The sequence below is a fragment of the Hypomesus transpacificus genome, chromosome 10, assembly GCF_021917145.1.
Source record: "Hypomesus transpacificus isolate Combined female chromosome 10, fHypTra1, whole genome shotgun sequence".
Lineage (NCBI taxonomy): Eukaryota > Metazoa > Chordata > Actinopteri > Osmeriformes > Osmeridae > Hypomesus > Hypomesus transpacificus.
In genome coordinates this window covers 1,588,484-1,605,563 of record NC_061069.1, presented here as the reverse complement: position 1 = coordinate 1,605,563, position 17,080 = coordinate 1,588,484, and the positions used below count along the sequence as shown (strand labels likewise).

General features: G+C 44.8%; 1 protein-coding gene across 5 annotated transcripts in view; it reads left to right on the top strand.

Moving 5' to 3' along the window:
• The first annotated feature begins 4,516 nt into the window (after positions 1–4,516).
• Positions 4,517–17,080, top strand: part of LOC124472165 (adhesion G protein-coupled receptor L2-like) — a 63,156-nt gene continuing 50,592 nt past the window's right edge. For 3 of the 5 annotated variants that reach the window (XM_047026850.1, XM_047026847.1, XM_047026848.1), the window contains exon 1: positions 4,518–5,148. The gene's annotated coding sequence lies outside the window, so the exon portion shown is untranslated. Of the gene's footprint in view, positions 5,149–17,080 lie in introns of all 5 variants that reach the window. The other 2 variants (XM_047026845.1, XM_047026846.1) reach the window with 1 other exon arrangement.

The following is a 17,080-nucleotide window of genomic DNA, read 5'->3' as shown; positions in this document are numbered from 1 at the left end:
AAAGAAACGATATGTTTATATACATTTGTAACACCTTTAGAAAACCAACAATGAGGTCTATTAAAAGGTGCAATGTCTACCGGTGTTTGTTCAGCCAACAGGTAGGGTTATATTTGGTATTGATTCCTTGCATGAGATGACAAGTTGCTGCACTTCCAGTACATAGCTCACTAAGTAATGTCTCATCTCCAACCTACCCTTCTTCACAACCTCTATTGAGCAGCTCTATTTGCACTAAAATTCTTGTGGTTCAGAAATGCTTCTCTTGTCCTTAGAAGCTGAGTGTTGCACAAAGGCAAGTGCACGGTTCCAGATGGAGTCTTGGAGTAGCAGGCGCTCAAGGCTGCACCCCAAAGAGAGGCTGCAGGGGAGGGAGCCAAACAGGCTTGAAGAAAAGGTACTCTAACTGATGCTTGACATTGAGGTTGAACATAGAGTTATTGAATAAACTAAATAGTTGGGCTTTTATGGGCTTAGAAAGAAGTACAAGTGAAAAAGACTGAGAGGGAATGGACTCAATTTGATGCACTCTGACTCCCAGTGTCCTCCAATTATAAAAGAACAGTACAGTTTTGTAATAATTATAAATTATTGTCTGCACAAAATTCCGAGTGATGTCACAGTCTCTTTAAGTTGTATCTGTCCATTTTAACGGTGTTCGGTTTCATAGCATTCGTAAATTAAAGTACATCATTACACAGACGCAATTAATCCAAATGTTTTACAAGACATTTCAATCTGCACTTTCAATACAAATTTTTTTTTTGGCTGTATTAAAAGCACTTCTTTGGTACGGACAACTCACTTGGGGTCATGGTTAAATGATCTCAAAGTACGTTTAGTTTGTTTAATGATTTATTGTTTCTGTGTGCGTCATGGTTACACTGAATGGTATGTTATGTTTCAAAGCTCCAGGTGCTAAAATTAGAGACAATCCCAGAACACAGTTGAGTGACAACAGATTCCGATCTATGGCACGCAAAGAGGACCTTGTTTCCTCATTCCCAAGAGTAGAACATTTATCCTATTTAAATTGTGGCATTTGTAATGCACTTATAATGGTAAAATTATGTTATCTGAGAATGCCAGGTAGCTAAACATGCATATTTTTAACCCTTTTTGAAGCACATTTTGAGCAGTCAATGTTTTGCAACCCCTCGTCTCCACAAGATAATGCACATCTCAATAGAGTGAGGCAAACTGGTGGGTCAGCTACTGTATAATGGAATTATTTGACACTGTAAATGTTTTTTTCTTTTCCACTTTGTACACTGGAGGAAGCGGCATCTGTTTCCATTTGGCAGAGTTTCTACAGAGACTTGAGGGAGAAAAGGGACCGGCATCAACAACAGAACATTAACCTCCACTTTCCAACTTGCATAATTACACACACACACAAACAGTACATTTTGAACCCTTTTTAAAATGGGCTTATTGTTACTATCAAAGGAAATGAATAAATGACAAACAACAAACATCTGAACCTCGATAGGTTTTCATTGATCATGCATTTAATATATATATATGTATGTATTTTTAGTAATGTAGATTATTCACATCCAGTGGAGTGAAGATACCTTAATCTGGCGGCCTTAAAAATACTGTGAATAAAAAAAAATGTGAACTATTCATTGAGGTTCGAAGAAAAAGAAAAGTCTCCATGAGTCGAAGAGGTCGTGAGAGTGGACAAGTCTATATCCGTGTTGCTTGTCAGATTTCATCTGATGTAGAGGGCTGGATTCTTTTTCTATGCTTGATCTAATTTCTGTCAACTACGTCTGCAGTCGGCAGAGGACCCATGGGAAAAGAGATGGAGGACTACATGGCTCTCAGAGCATGGTGCAGCCATGCTTTTGAAATACCAGAAAAGGGTTAGGAGTAGATCTACTGCTACATCCTGATTTAATTGAAGTCACATTTTAGAACAGATTTTAGATCATGTTTTCACCAATTTTTACTCTTTACTTTAAATTGGTTACATCAAAACTATATATATATATTGGATTGCCTGAATTCTGTAGCTTTTTTACTGGCAGATCATGTGACGTGTTTAAAATATGCCCTCAGGTGGAGTTCACCTTGAGCTCTGTCTGAATATGCATGGTGACGTGACAACATAAGTATAAACAGTCGCACACGAAGGACTGAAATAACAAATATGGACGATCCTATGGGCACATTAGGAATGAGTGTAACTTCAACGCAGCCAAAGCACATTGTGTTTGGCCGGGTTTCCAGAACGCTCTTAGAGCGTTCTTAAGAAGATCTTAGCGTTAAGAGCTTCTTAACGAGTCTGGGAAACCCGGGCTAAATGTACAAGCATTTATCCAGTGCCAGAGCAAATTTCCCCGACTTGTTTTTAGACTTTTTTTCCATAATTTGGATGGATGTCTTTTCCCCTTTATCATTTCAGATTGCCTTTGAGTTTAGGGTGTTTGATCATAATGAGTCAAACCACCAAATAATGGCTCAAGACATATTTACCACAACACTCTCCAGTACCCTCTTATTAACCATGTTGAGGTTTGCTGAAATGCTCTGCAATCCACCATGAGGTTTCAGCCATAATGCGAACAACACATTTGGAGGAACACATTCATGGGAAGATAAAATCAAAGAAACTATGTAGGGGTGGAGGAGTGGGACTGAGACATGCTCACTTTTGGGGGGTCCTCATAATTAAGGCACAAATACCACAAACAAAAATGTCACATTGAACCCTCTAAAATGTCTCACAATAGACTAATCTCTAAGCTAGTATTTTTCACAAATGGTACAGGTCATTGTTGGCTACTCTATGCTTATGGGGCATGTAGGCCCACTAACAATGTTGAAGTTAATTTGATTTTATTTTATAATATTATTGCACTAAATATTTTTACGCAGGGATTTCCTTCAAAATTATGTATTTTTTCATTTCCACACAGGTGACAATGCAGCCATTTTTGTGTACATATGATACGTATACATGATACAATATGATACTTAGTGATGGTTTGACATTGATACCTCTTCAGCACAGAGAAAAGAAAGGAAACTTAACAGTTGTGAGAATGACTGCAGAGGAAGAGGATGCTAATGTGGTGTGGGAGCTACTCTTTAGCAAAGTCTTCACCATACCCAAATATGAACACAAAATCAGGAGACCCATATTGAATAGGGGCAGCACAACAAACTGCAGGGAAATGGCAGGAATAAGCATTTTCTAAGAGCTTCAGAAGTACTCTAAAAACACAGAAAGGGGCCTTTTGTGTTTCTTTGGTCATATATAGAGTCGACCACAAGCCTGAATGAATAAAACATACAAATATTTCAGCCACTCACGGGTCACTTCAAATAAAGTAGAGCGCTTATACTTCCAGTAGTACTTTATACATAAACATTATTTCTCCAAATAAGAATGTCCTACCAGTGGATTACCATCATTACATCTGTTTTCTCTTACCCTGCTATTCTTTATTATGTAAAATTATGCCTTGGAAAACATGAGAGCTATGCACTAATCCTCTCACTTTCCACCTGGTGAATTTGACCCAAATTCGCATTTCCCCTGTGCAGGCAGGGAACTGGTTTTTATTGGAGCCACGTGTAACCGAGCCCACTGACCTGCCTGTGTACTTTGGCTTCTGAGAAAAAGAGGGGAATTCATCTTCAGGACAATAACATTTTTAAACCTAACATGTCTTTTTTTTTTATTGCTGACCCCTGTTTAAAGGAATATGTATTCTGTGCAAATGTTCGGCAGGAAATAGGCTCTGCTGTTTTCAAATGTTGAGCGCAAAGCTTAGTTCTAAAAATAAAGGGGACTCTGGTCAGAAATGAATACTCTTATTAAAAGTGTAATATCACATTCAAAGGAGAACTGCATGGGGCTTTGCTTTCAGAACCTGAGAGAAAATTACCATAAACTTGTTGAACATTATTCATTTGGGTAGATCTTTTTCACTTCGTTGCCTCCTTTGTTGAATAATAATGACACTAAATACAGTTCACATACTATTTGAAGACAAAAAGGGCCATGGAAAAACAGTAACACTTCTGAAATTTAAAACGACATGTTGTCATCAGTGGTCTTAATCTCAGGGTTATGAAGTGACTCTGGTGGCTGTGTTGACATGTAGCCACAGCTGGTGAAACCGAAGCAGGTAAATATTTCCTCTTGGTCCAGGGATAGCAGAAAGGATGATTTTGGTTTTAGTTTCAAATATGGGTCTGGATATAAAATGTTTTTCCAACATAGCTGGGAAAATGTAATGTATCCATATGTTGATCCAATTGGACACCATGTGGAACAGTGCGGAAAACCAGTACATAATGCTAATGCATTCACATTCAAACCTACTTATAAACCCTAACAATGACGTCTATTTGATCATTTTATTTACATTAGTGACATCACCTGAATTGTTTGTATCCAGTTCTTCAGTCTATGTCATAGCTTTAGGGTAATGAAACACTCCCTTGGAATGGTCCGCGCCGGGTTTTGTGGTTGTCCCGTTCAAAACCAGCTGCTGCAGAGCGGGGAGCCGGCGCACCGTTTCTCCCAGTCTCGTTTGCCTCATGAATCCTCGAGCTGGCTCCCTCGGTGTACGAAGGAGCGAAGAAGCAATTGTTTTGCAGTGAAAGACCAACGCATTGAGCCAGGACTCTGAACTCTCATTGGGGCTGTTTGGGTACAGTTTTCGAGACTTCGTCAGATAAAATTGACATTTTGGACAATAATTGTCTATTTCAATTGAGGATGTAAAACGAGTGCTTCTCATTAGTGTCATATAGTCTACTGAAAGATTGAAGTCGAGTAGCTTAAATTTCGCAGCGTTGCCTTCCTGGGAAAGAAGACTGTGGATGCATGCGTGGGCTTTAGTGAAAAACTATTGCGATCATAGTTTCGAATAGCCCATTGCCATGGAACATTTGGTCCGGTCGTTGGAGATACACGGACTTAAGGAGCAAGTGATACCTGCATTAAGAAAATTCGTACTTTTCCACCGATAATTAGAGCATGCATCGGAACCACATACGTCTTTGTGTAGCCCACTGCGCACTGCGAGTTTCGGGGGGCCTCAACTAGAGGGCTGACCGTTCTCTGTGCTCCATCGGTCGAGCAACACCCTACGTCCAAAACCATTTAGGACTATACATCCAAAGGTGGGTTAAAATGTTACCTCGTAAAGTGTCTACACTGCAATTGTCTGGATGCTCAAGTAGCCTGAACAATGTTTGAATGAATGGCTTTATTTGGCACTAAGCTTTTACTACGTCAAATGTGGGATTCGTGTAGGATCTCAACATATTGCAATGGTTCTTTGCAACTGAGCAGCTCGAGCCGTGGATAATACGAAAATAAAGTTGCATGGGGCAACTATCCAGATGTGGCTCTCAGCTGGCACTTCAGGGTTGAATGCAACTCGTATCTGAATTCACCTAATCAATTTGTCTATCTTAAATAGAGAAAATAGATGTTTGCTGCCCCCTTCCCAATAAAAATACATAAAAATAATAATAAAATAAAATATTCTTGGTTTGAATAGGTAATGGATTTTTTATTTTGTTTTGCCTTTAGAGACTCACACAAGTCGGCGCGCTCCAATTAGTTACATTATCAGAAATTACTGATAGAGCTGACGCTTAATAAAAAACTTATTATATAAGGCCACACTTAAAAGCAACAGCCTATTATGCCAATTGTGTAAGAAGAATAGAGTGATAGTGACATTGAAATACAAAAATATGTCCCATTACACAAAATCTTGTGGACCATAAACTCAACAACCTAAGTAGCTGCATGTCTTCCGTTTTCTCTCCATGCCTGGCTGTTAAATAAGATCATTTCACTGAACATGTATAATTCACAGACATCCAAGCCAGCCATGTGTGAACAAACAAACACACACACACACGCACACGAGAGAGAGAGGGGGAGAGACGGGTGTGTGAGGGGGTCTATTTATGTTATTAATGAGCGCAGAGCTCACCCGTTATCTGGAGTTGAGGCGTCCTATGTACACACGTTCACCTTACACTTTAGTATAAGATTTGTTCAGCTATTTAATTCTGGTTCTTTGAAAATGTTCACAACTGGAAATCTTAAAGTAGGTCAAATTAAAGTGAGTTTACTCCAGGAGATTAAGTTAGCGAGTGTCCTAAGATAATTGTTGCCCGAACATTATTCGTTAGTGTGTTTTTATTTATTAGAGTTGCTGAAGGAATTAACCAGAACAAATGTTCCGTTGTCCCCCCTGCCCAACCCCCTCTCTACCCGCCGCACTGGGTTGGTCCATTTGTCCGCATCTCAGATGGCTTGAATGCTCGCTAGTGTGATTTCTAGCGGGTTTTTTGTAACCGTCAATTTACATATCAAAGTGTTTGCATTTCAATAGAGAGAACTTGAGCTCCCAGCCCCCTTCCTCCAACTAGTCATGTCCTAAAAAGTAACGGCTAGGTGCTGGGAGACAGGCTGAAGTAGCAGCAGCAGTCACCTACGTTTACTGGTAACGTTTTTATTTTTTAATGGCTTTTATTGTCCATGCTCATGTGCTTGTGTTGGATTGCACGTTTCAGTGTATGTACAAAAAAAAAGAACAACACACACACAAAGTAGAACTGTTTCAGCCCACCACCAAATGTAAGCCCTTGCTGCAGTAACCTAGGCCTACTGTAATAGAATTGTAAGGAGCGTTCCTACATTTTATATTTCCGTATATCAAATTGTGTAGTTATGGAATGATATGTATGCGTTTGTAACCAAGGTGTTAGCTAATGCAACATATTTAAATTTCACTAATAATACATTTTCCATTTGGTGCTGTTATAAAGGTGGTCACAGTGTGCGTGAATCAGAGGACCCGAGTTTGGGTAAGAAAGGGAAGAAGATATACTGGCTGATATACTAAATATATGCAATGACACGGGTTACACATTCTTGAATTTCTTGTTTTTCAATATACTTTAAAAACAAGCCGATCCGTATGTAGTTTCTGAAATTCAGCAAGAACATGCTTGCATAGACGTTAGGGGTTAGTGTGAAGTACTGGTTTTAAGAACCAATGGCCCTGCTTGTTTTTCTGTCATGGAGATAATGTTTGTTTTCAATGCAATGCAGCTGTTACTTGGTTGTAAAAGAATACAGTGCAGAGTTTAGTCCCAATGTTTATTTTGATTTCTTTCCTCATTTAGTCCTGTGTTGAAGTGCAATAATAGAACGAAAAACACTCTCGTTCTCTTTGTCTTTCTCCCACACAAGACACACACCTTCACAAAGAATAAAAAGTGCTTTCAAAAATAATAATCCGCCCTATAGTCTAGAACAGTCTCCCAGACTTTATTTCTCTCCATTGCATTGTTATTTCTTCATGTCCCTTTGAAGTAAGGATGCTGTTGTGCAGGGGCTTAGCCCAGGGACCCATGAACCACATTTCCTGGATGCAGTGAGGATCAGGGCAGGTTAATGGCTGTAATCTTTTCCATTGATTTTTCTCTCTTTTTTTGGATATACTTTTGATATTTTCATGTTTTACTTGACAGTTAAAGTATGAGCTTGACAGGAAAGGGAGGGAGAGAGGGTAGACATATGTAGAGATTGGCCCGGGCTGGATTCAAACCTGGGTCACTGCGGTAAAGGCCTCAGCCCATGTGGTGCGCTCCCTCAAGCGGTGAGCCTCCACTGTGATTGAGTCTGGGTCGTGTGCAGGGAGGGGACCCTGGCGGTAGGGCTGAGCCCAGAGGCAGAGAATATAGATGCCAGGGAGACTTCCATGTCATATGGACGTGGCCACTGGCCGTGGTCTGCACCTGGGTAATATACTAAGTGGTGTGCCCCCTGCCCCACCCTGCCAGGTAAAGAATAGAACCCACCGCTTCCTGTGCCGGACGCAAACAAAATCACTTCAGAGGGCCTCAGAGGTGAGGTGGAGAGAGGGGGTAGGTACCTCACCTGCCATCTTCAATCACAGCAGGTCGGTTTGACAGCTGTCTTGTTCTGTTTCTCTGACACACTCACTGTCAAAAGTTAGGTACAAACAGATGGAGAGAGAGAGAGAGCGAGAGAGAGAGAGGAACAGGACAGAAGCAGCGAGGAGGAAGAAGGGGTGGATTTGATTGGCCGAGTTGTAAATGGTGACATCCGTTGTGGCATCTTCCCTCCACCCCACTGAGATGAATCGTCCTAGAATGGAGCCAATGAGGACAGTCGACCAGTTAGATGAATGTATGCTTTACTGGGCATCTGAAGGGGATAATGTTTCTCCCTACCTCCTCCTGTGCTTTAAATGACAGTTAACTTTCCCCCACTGCTTTCAAAATGGATGTTTAATGATCAACAGAGGCCTGCAGCGTCGAAACTGACTGGATAAGTTCTCACCAACGAGAGACCTTTACCCAGAATGGATTTTCCTCTATAAGAAAGCAACCCCCTCTCTGTTTGTCAAGCTCCCATCGTCGGAGGGGCTGGTTTTGAGTGATGGATAGTCTAAGGTCTTTTGGGTCTGTGTTAACCCTTTGGTGTGTGCGAAGCTCTCCCAGTTGTAGCCCAGTCGTCTGTGTGTGATGGATAGTCACAGGTCCTTAGGCCCCATATATCAGGAGATTAGCACTGACCTGTGAGTTGTTGGAACCGCTTTCCAAGCTTCTTCAACCACCCCTGGCATCCATTAGCATAAGACAGGACACTACTTTGTCTCTGGGGATACTAAGATAATGGGCTTTATTTGGTGGTCCGTCCAGCTTGGGTCACAGGAAGTGTGCAGTCTTGGGCTCCGGGCTTTGTGTTGGTATGTATCTGACAGGTCATCTATCTTTTAGGCGTGAAACCATTTTTCTTCTCTCCTGAAGACGCATTGTGTGGATGATGACACAGATTGCGGTAATGTATGCCTTTGTGAAGACTTGTTCTCTCCATCCTTTTTGCGGGATCTTATATAAATGTAAATGATTGCCGTATGCCGGGATATCTCATCACATCATTGTTTGCGGTTTGGATATTTGCATTAATGGGCAAGAAAAGAGACTGGTAATCACAGATAGCCGTGCATTCTGTCAGTCAAGCCTGAGGTCCCTTCATTGTCTTTCCATTGAAAAACTGTCTGAGGTCTGTACAGTACTTGTGATAGGAAGATTGAATTCGGTAAAATGGTTTCAGAGGAATACTCAAGCAATAGCTTTTGGACCGAAAATTTGGAACATCTAGAACAGTTCAATGGTCCCAGAGACAGGATCAGGATGTTTTCTTGCTTTAAAAAAAATGAAGAATGTCAGGTCATAAAATAAATAATAAGTCATAACTAAGTAATATTGTCTAATAATATTGCGTGTTCCTCCTGTAAGGATGGTTGGAGGAGAGTGGCTGTGTTCATATTGGGCATCTTCCATCCAACACTTAAATGTCACCTCCCACGATATTGCTGGCATTTGATGTTTTTGTTGTTTTTTTCCCGTCTGGGAAGGATTGTTGATGGGGATTTTGAAGCTCTTTCTTGGGGAAGAGAACAATGCCTCAGAAACTCAGTCACCTCTGTCGGCCTCTCCTTACCGTGTCTAATGACCGTTCGCTGCCTATTTTGTATCCTGTGTGTGACTTGGGATGGGGCCATTATGTTTTTAAGGTGAGGAGATGTTGTCAAAGCCCTTGAATGGTCCTTGGGCTCTGATAGACAGCCCCTTGTCACTCAAGCAGAGAAGCTATGAGAATCACGCACCGCAGAGAATCTATTACCTCGATGGAAAAGCCACACTTTTACACTGCGGTATTCATGCAGTGAGACATCTTAGTCCTTTTCTTTTTCTGAATCGTACAGCTTGTTCAATTCACATGGAGACTGGCTTTGATACATAAGGCAAAACTCAAAAACCGGTTCTGAAGTTCTGGTTTATCGTCTTATGTGAAAGCGAGACTTATTCTTATGCATTTTACAACCAACCCCCCCCCCCCCCCCAAAAAAAAGTTTATCCTGTGATCAGACGATACTTAATGGATTGCCTTTGGCCTGGCGGGGCCTAGCAAAAGAGCTTATCGTCTATGGTGGAGATCCTCTTCTATCTGCTTGTGGAAAACATTATGTACTACCTGAGACAGAATTCTAGCCGAGCAGAGCGTTTGCCGAATTGGGAGTCGGAGCGAGGCTTCTTCATTTCCTCTCCTCCAGGAGCCGGGATGATTTGTTCCATTTCAAAAGCCTCCTGAAGACTGGGAAGGCTACAGGCTCGGTGCTCCGAAAGAGAGGGAGCTTGTTGTTGATCAGCCAAGCAAATCAGATCTTGATATTTGGAGAGTGGAGTTGTGATTGCTGATTGCTCTCTGAGTTTTAATTAGGAGAGTCATAAGCAGCCTGTCTGCTCTCAGCAGAGCACAGTTAAGTATCAAACATGCTTAAAGGGAACAAATAATTGCTTTTGTTTGTGTTGTTAGCGCTCCAGAAGCACTAACATGTTGGCCCGATGTCGTATTAAATATCACGTTGAATGTGCTCATAAGTAGGTTTATGCTATGTTTAAGTTTTTGTTTCAAGGTAGTACATTACTTTACAGCTTAGGTCTGATGTGTCTGGGGAGGTACACCCATCTGGGGTATATCCATCACAAACGGAAAGAACCAGCTATAAAATGACCTGGAATGAATTCTTTGGAGTTCAGTGGGATCTGAACTTAATCATAAGCTGTTTTGCTTTCAGGTTGTAATATATAGATTAGAGAGCCCGGCGTATTTTTCACCGTGCAGGTTCGTGTCCCAAGCTGCAGGACCTTTGTTAGGACGTTTTAATTACAGCAGAGCCGAGTGTAATTGATCCCAGCTTAAAGGGATTTCCACTGTCAATGAGAATGGGCCTAGGCACTAATACAGCCCGGTGTGTCTCCACCTCCTCACTCCAGCTACACGGCACTTCCTCAGTCTGGGCGCAGAACAGACGAGACACGGCTCCTTATCTTTCATTCCCCTCCGCGCCTCGCGAGGCATCTGTCCTTCATGTGTAATGTGTGTAATGGCTAAATTGCAATCTGAGGGGCTAGCTGACACATCCAAGCGTGTTGGAAGTGTGACTTCTCCGGCTCCTGCTCCGCCACATCTGTTGCCAACCCTGTTGCCACCTGGAGTGTCTTCTTACTGAGCACTTTCTTCATGGTTCCGTGTTGTCACCCACCATTTTGAAAAATTCAGCAGGCTGTTAGATAATGCTTCCCGATGATGGTGAATTATTGATGGTCTTGTTCGTATGAGTGGGACAGGGCAGGCTTTTAACTCTCTGAGCTGCCGGGACTCTTATCCCGTAACTAAGGGACACAACACAAACACCCACAGGAATGATGTACTGGAGGAGGAAGAAGAAAAAAAATGGAGGCAGGGGGGCTGAAAATAAAATAAAGAGAAGGCGTCTTCTGCTCTTCTATTGGTCTGAGCCACAGTATAAAGGAAACTTGGCAGCTATGCAGAGAAAAGCTTGAATCCTGTAGTTGGCCTTCCTCTCCCCCCTCTTTTTATTTGAAGTATTAAGAAGTGGTATATGGCTGTTTGTGTGCTTTCTTTATCTGCGGTGATCTATGCAGGGCCGACAACATTCTGGTTGGAGTATTTTGTGATTTCTTTTATTTTCTTTGTTTAGCATTTGACAGAGTTATCAAATGGGCTTCTTTTGAAAACTCTGCTTTAACATATCCATTATAAAAGGTACCAGTTTCAGTGTAGCTTGAGAGCTGGTTCTGAGGACTTAAGGTGAAAGCAAAAAGAAAATGATGAACACAGAGAGCACAGGAAAAACGAGTCTAACCGGGTTCCCCAAGGAAGCAGGCTGGTGTTCAATGCAAGGCTCGGCATGGGAAGCAATGGAACACACTGCCCTCCCCCATTCATCTAGTGGAGTAGTTCCACTGTAAATTGGTGGCATTTGAATGGATCCTTTTACAGGTACTTACACTAAGTAAGTCCTTTGTTTGATTTACCATATGGTGTTTGTGTGGCTGTATAGCTGGAGGCACTAAGAGTGTGTGTGTGTGTGTTGTACCTGTGTTTGTGCATGTTGACTGAGTGTGTGAGTGTGTGTGTGTGTGTTTGCGTGTGTTTACTTGAGTGGATGTGGGCTGAGGAGTCCATCCCTGCTGCTCCGTGACCTCCCGCCATGCCTGGGAGTGCATGCATTACCACGCCTCTCCCACATCTACTTCTGTCTCCTTGTAAGAAATGAGGCCGGGTGTGTCAGCGAGCGCGTCCGTCGCAGCATGCAAATAGGCCTCACCTCGCTGGGTGTGGACAGCTCCCTCCACATCAGCCGCCGCCAATCGCGCGGCTTCCGTCCTCGCATCAAGGTCCCCAATGTGTTTCTGCATTCACAGAATGAACGCGGGCCTTGGCTCTGCTTATTCCATTTGTCGTGAACTTGAGTGCGAGTGAGGTTGCCAAGCCAACCACAATCTCACGAGTAAACGGTGATTGAGTGTTTGATTGAGGGCGGGTGGGGGTAGGAGGGGGGGGGGGGCGGTTTAAGATGGGCGTGCGTGCGTGCGTGTGTTGGAGCAAACGAGCGAGCAAGGATAAAGGGCGGGGGGAGTGTGAGAATGGGTGTGCAGCAGGAGCGAGGTGTGTGGCGTTCTCGGAGATGTCATGGGGGTGGGGGGGAAGGGGGGGGGGGGGACTGGTAGAGGGAGGTTCAGTGTGTTCTGCCTCCGACCCCTCCCAAACCCTCTCTGCTGACCTACCTGTTTAACAAACCCAGTCAAGGTCAAATGATTCACTCACTCCCCCAGCCAAGGTTATAGAGCCACTGAGCTATGAGGAAAAAGAAGACAGTACAATACTGGTCAATGAACCTGACATTTCATTACTGTCTCTGTACTCGCTTATTGCGGAGAATACATTTCAGCTCATTAAAATCAAGTAACCTTTTACAAATTGCTCGAGCTGTGTAACCGAAGATGGGCATAGGGCTGTGTTTTTAGCAGGAGTATCATGTGGGTTTTTCACATTTAGTTTTCATTAGCGCGTGTTATGTCAACGCAGGCTCCGAGGGCAGTAATCAGGCTCTGTACTTGTTATTCTGGGGGGGTGATTTTAAGTGATCGGTGATAATAGGGTCGGGGATGCTGAGATTGAGTTGACAGGAAGCGTCCGTGGTGTCTTTATCTCGTGGATTTAGTTTTGAACCTTCTCCAAACACACGTTGGCTTGTCTCCTCCGCACTGGTGGTGTGTATGTGTGTGTGTGTATATATATATATATGTATTCTTTTAGCCACTGTATTTTGTTGCTAAAGGTCTTTGCAGGCTTTAGTATCCTGTCTCTTTAAGCCCTTCCTCCCCGCCATAGTATATCTGTTCTCCTCCTCTCTGCCACCTATCTGCCCCTTGCCACTCCATCTTCTTTATCTTCACCGTCAGTTGGTGAAGAACCTTGAGAAAGACCAACTGTTGTCGGGCTCGGAGGGAGCTACGATGCCTGTTTGCCGCGCCGCCTCCCCCGTCCCAAAAATATCTCCTCAGCTCCGCTGCGTTCCCTCCTGACTGGCGCGGCTGACGCGCGGCCGTCTCCGTCACCGGCGGCAGACGACGAGCGCCGTGCGCCCACAGACGGAGTCAAGGAAATGACATCACGTCCCCGAGAGAGGCAAGAGAGGGCATCCCTGACAGGAACTGTCAGGACAGAGCGCTTTCCCCCGGGAGCGTGAGGGTACATGGAGGACACGGAACATAAGACACGCGGCCTGTGGTTTCCCTGCTCCCCTCGTCCTCAAAGACACCCACCAACCTCTGTCTTGGGTTTGAAATTCCCCTCTCACATATTAGGCTTTTTTGTGCTGAATGTAGGGCATGGGGGAGGTGGGGGTTGGGTGGGAGGGTAGGGAGGGAGGGTAGGGAAGGAGGGGGGCAGCTACACAAATTGTCTGGGGGAGCGAAGGGCAGGGCATTGTGGCTGTGAAGGTCCAGCATTCACAGACCGAGCCACGTCTCTATTTCCCTTGTAGGTTTTGAAGCTTACACTACACTCCTACTTATAGTTTTGTTCCAGGTCTCACTTGATATGTATATATGCACTCTTTATTTCTCCCTTCCCCTGCAATGACAATTGAAAATAAATTAACATTCCGGGCTTTATTTTTTCCCCTTCTCTAAGCCTGTTGAGAATACTTTGGGGTGAACCCGGGGGGTCAAGCCACACTCACAAGCTGTCAATCCTCCTCTGTGACCCCACCACCCCCTTCTTTCTCCTCCCTTCCATTCTTCTCTCCTGGTCCTCTCCCTCTCCCATCCATTCAGTCCTTCCCATCTTAGAAAGCCTAGAGACTCTCTCTCTCTCTCTTTCTCCCTCTCTCTCTCTCTCTCTCTCTCTCTCTCTCTCTCTCTCTCTCTCTCTCTCTGTCTCTCTAACTCTCTGTGTCACTCTCTCTCTCTCTCTCTCTCTTTTTTCTCCCAGGCTATTCTTTCACTGGCCGCCTCGCTAGCTTGAGAGGCAGCTACAAGCTTTGTCAAAGAAGCGTCACATTCACTCAGCCTGCTGTCTCAAGCCGGACTCGTATTTCATGCTAGGACGTGTGTGGGGCTGTCTCTGCCTTCATCCATTTATTCTAATTACATTTTAATTGCTTGCCTTCCCTTTTTAAAGGCTCGCTGCTTATTTGCTTTCCTACCATTCCACTGATAACATGAAAAATTAGGTTGTAGTTTGTCCTTATCCCCCCAAACTCGAGGCCGATGATGAATTTGTCTCCTCGATTTCTCGCCGTCTATGGGTGGGAGGGTGAAAAGGAAAACAGATGTTGTGGATGTTTGCGTGTCATTTGTCATCCCTCTGACAGTTTTTTTTTCATGTCAAGGAACACCGTTAATACAGAGTACGGGGTTCACATGCATACCTCTCGAATCCGATGGGACTGTTGAATGAAGTCACTCCCATGAATAGCTTTTGATGGCTCTCAAGACATCAGGTTTGTGAACATTCATGCTGTTAGATTTAACGTGCACATTGACAGGAAGGCCACCACTGTGAAGGCCTACAGTATTTCATCTGCCTCTGCGGGTGGATGTTATGTGTATATTATTGGTTGAGCAACAAGTAACCTCGATTCCCACGCTTGAGGGAGTTCTACTGTAGATAATTTCCCCCCACAATCTCTGAGGGGTTAACCATGCCTCACTTACCTCTTTAAATCATTTTCTGCTTGAGAACACCGCTACCCCCCCCCACCCCCGGCATCTCCCGTCATTTTCCCCCCGATGTCAAATTATGATACGTCTGTCAGCACTCGTGAAAAGCGTCTTAATGTTAATCGGCTAATCCTTTTATCTCAAGTCGGACCAAATCCAGTCCAGAAATCCCCACCAAACAAAACGGTGTTTAGGGAGGGGGGGGGGGGAGGGGGGGGGATGAGCCCGGCCCGCTCCTCAGGCAGCTTAAGGGAAAATGGAAACATGTTACTCAGCGGGGCGACCGTGCGGGTGGGTCTGATCGGGAGAAAGGCCCCGGGCAGGCAGGACCCCCAGGCCAGGCTGGCCCTCGCCCCCTGGTGTCTGGAGGGGATAAGCGTCTCCGCCCGCCCAGCATGCCAGGAGGGGTGTGGGGTGGGAGGGGGGGGTGGCGTGGGGCCTGGCCCCCTTCCTCCTCAACCCACCACCATGCTCCGGTTTCCACCCGACAAACACCATTATGGTTCCCTGCATGAGCCCCACGCCCAACGCCAGACTCATATTTGGGGATGATAAATGGCCGAGCGCTGAGGGAGGGCACGGTCACGTGGGGCCTCGGGAGATTTGAAAGGGGAAAAACACTCGTGGTCTCCTGCCCAGCGTGGCTGGTGACAGCCCTGCTCAGAGACGGGAGATTATTAGGAGCAGAAACAGCGGCGGCGGCGGCAGCAGCCTTGTCAGGCGGCCAGAGGCAGAGCTGCACTTTTCACTGCAGGCTTTTCTTATCTGATGTGGCGGTCGGCGATGGTTAGATAAGCAATTTTCGGGACAAATAGAATCACATGACACTCAATCGAATCACCTCAGGTTGACTGAGAAATGACGGCCCAGACCGCCCAGCGTGTGGCACGATCCTTTGGCAAAAGTGACCTCAAACAACGATAAATACCCTCGGTGCCATCAGGTTCACACAGGCCTGCAGTTTGCCTTTTATAAACTGTATTCCCAGCCAGGAATTGGGCAATGAACCCATAATGGCAATTTAGATTATAACTCTGTATGCTAATGTGGTAGTTCCCAATGTTTTGTGGTTCTTTTATGTAGGCAGAAATATCCTCGAGCATTAGAGAGGCCCAGTGAGTGTTCACAGCCCAGCACTGGGCTGTTCAAATTTAGCTTCATTATAAGATAATCACGGTGGCTGACAAGTGACTCTAGAGAGCAGAAGTGCAGATGGAAACCAAAGTTGTTCTATTCCGCGTACAATTAACTTCAAAGTGTGAGATCCAGTGTACGATGTAGATGAATGTGTGTTGGTCCGTGTGTACCGAGAATATACCGGATGTGGTACACCAGGGAATATGACCTTTAGGGAAAAGGAAGTGTGTGTGTGTGAGTGTGTGCGGCTGTGGGTGTGTGTGTGTAGCCATGTTTGTGCGTTTGTGTGAACAGTATTTGACACATTCTCCCACCCGGTATTTAACTTGTGTTCTGATGAGTGTTAGCTTCTGGTGTGTCATGTCTGGGTTTCTTAACCTTTGCCGAGGCAGACAAAGCCGTCTGGGTTGTTTGTGCCGACCCTCGAGATAAGGAAGGAGACAAAAGTAGCCCACAAAGACGCTGTAGCATTAATGGTGTCCTGTCCGAGCACGTTGCCTGAGCGACAGGCCTTTTCCTGTGGGGATGGGACACGGAGGCTCGTCTGGGGGGAGGTGGAAGAGGTTGGGGGAGGGGGGAGGGTAGGCGAGTGTGAAGGTGGGGGAGATGGGGGTGGGGGGGTGGGGTGTAAACACTCAGACTGCAACATGGAGAAGATGAGACAGGATGGGGAGACAAGTGCTTTGCACTGTTCTGCCTTGTACGCCTACAAGGCACCGGAGCCGCTTGCACTGCGAGTATTATTGGGTGTCCAGTCAGCCATGAACGGCCATGCTTTCACACACCAGCGAGAGCTAAAATGCAAAGAATTTGCGTGTGT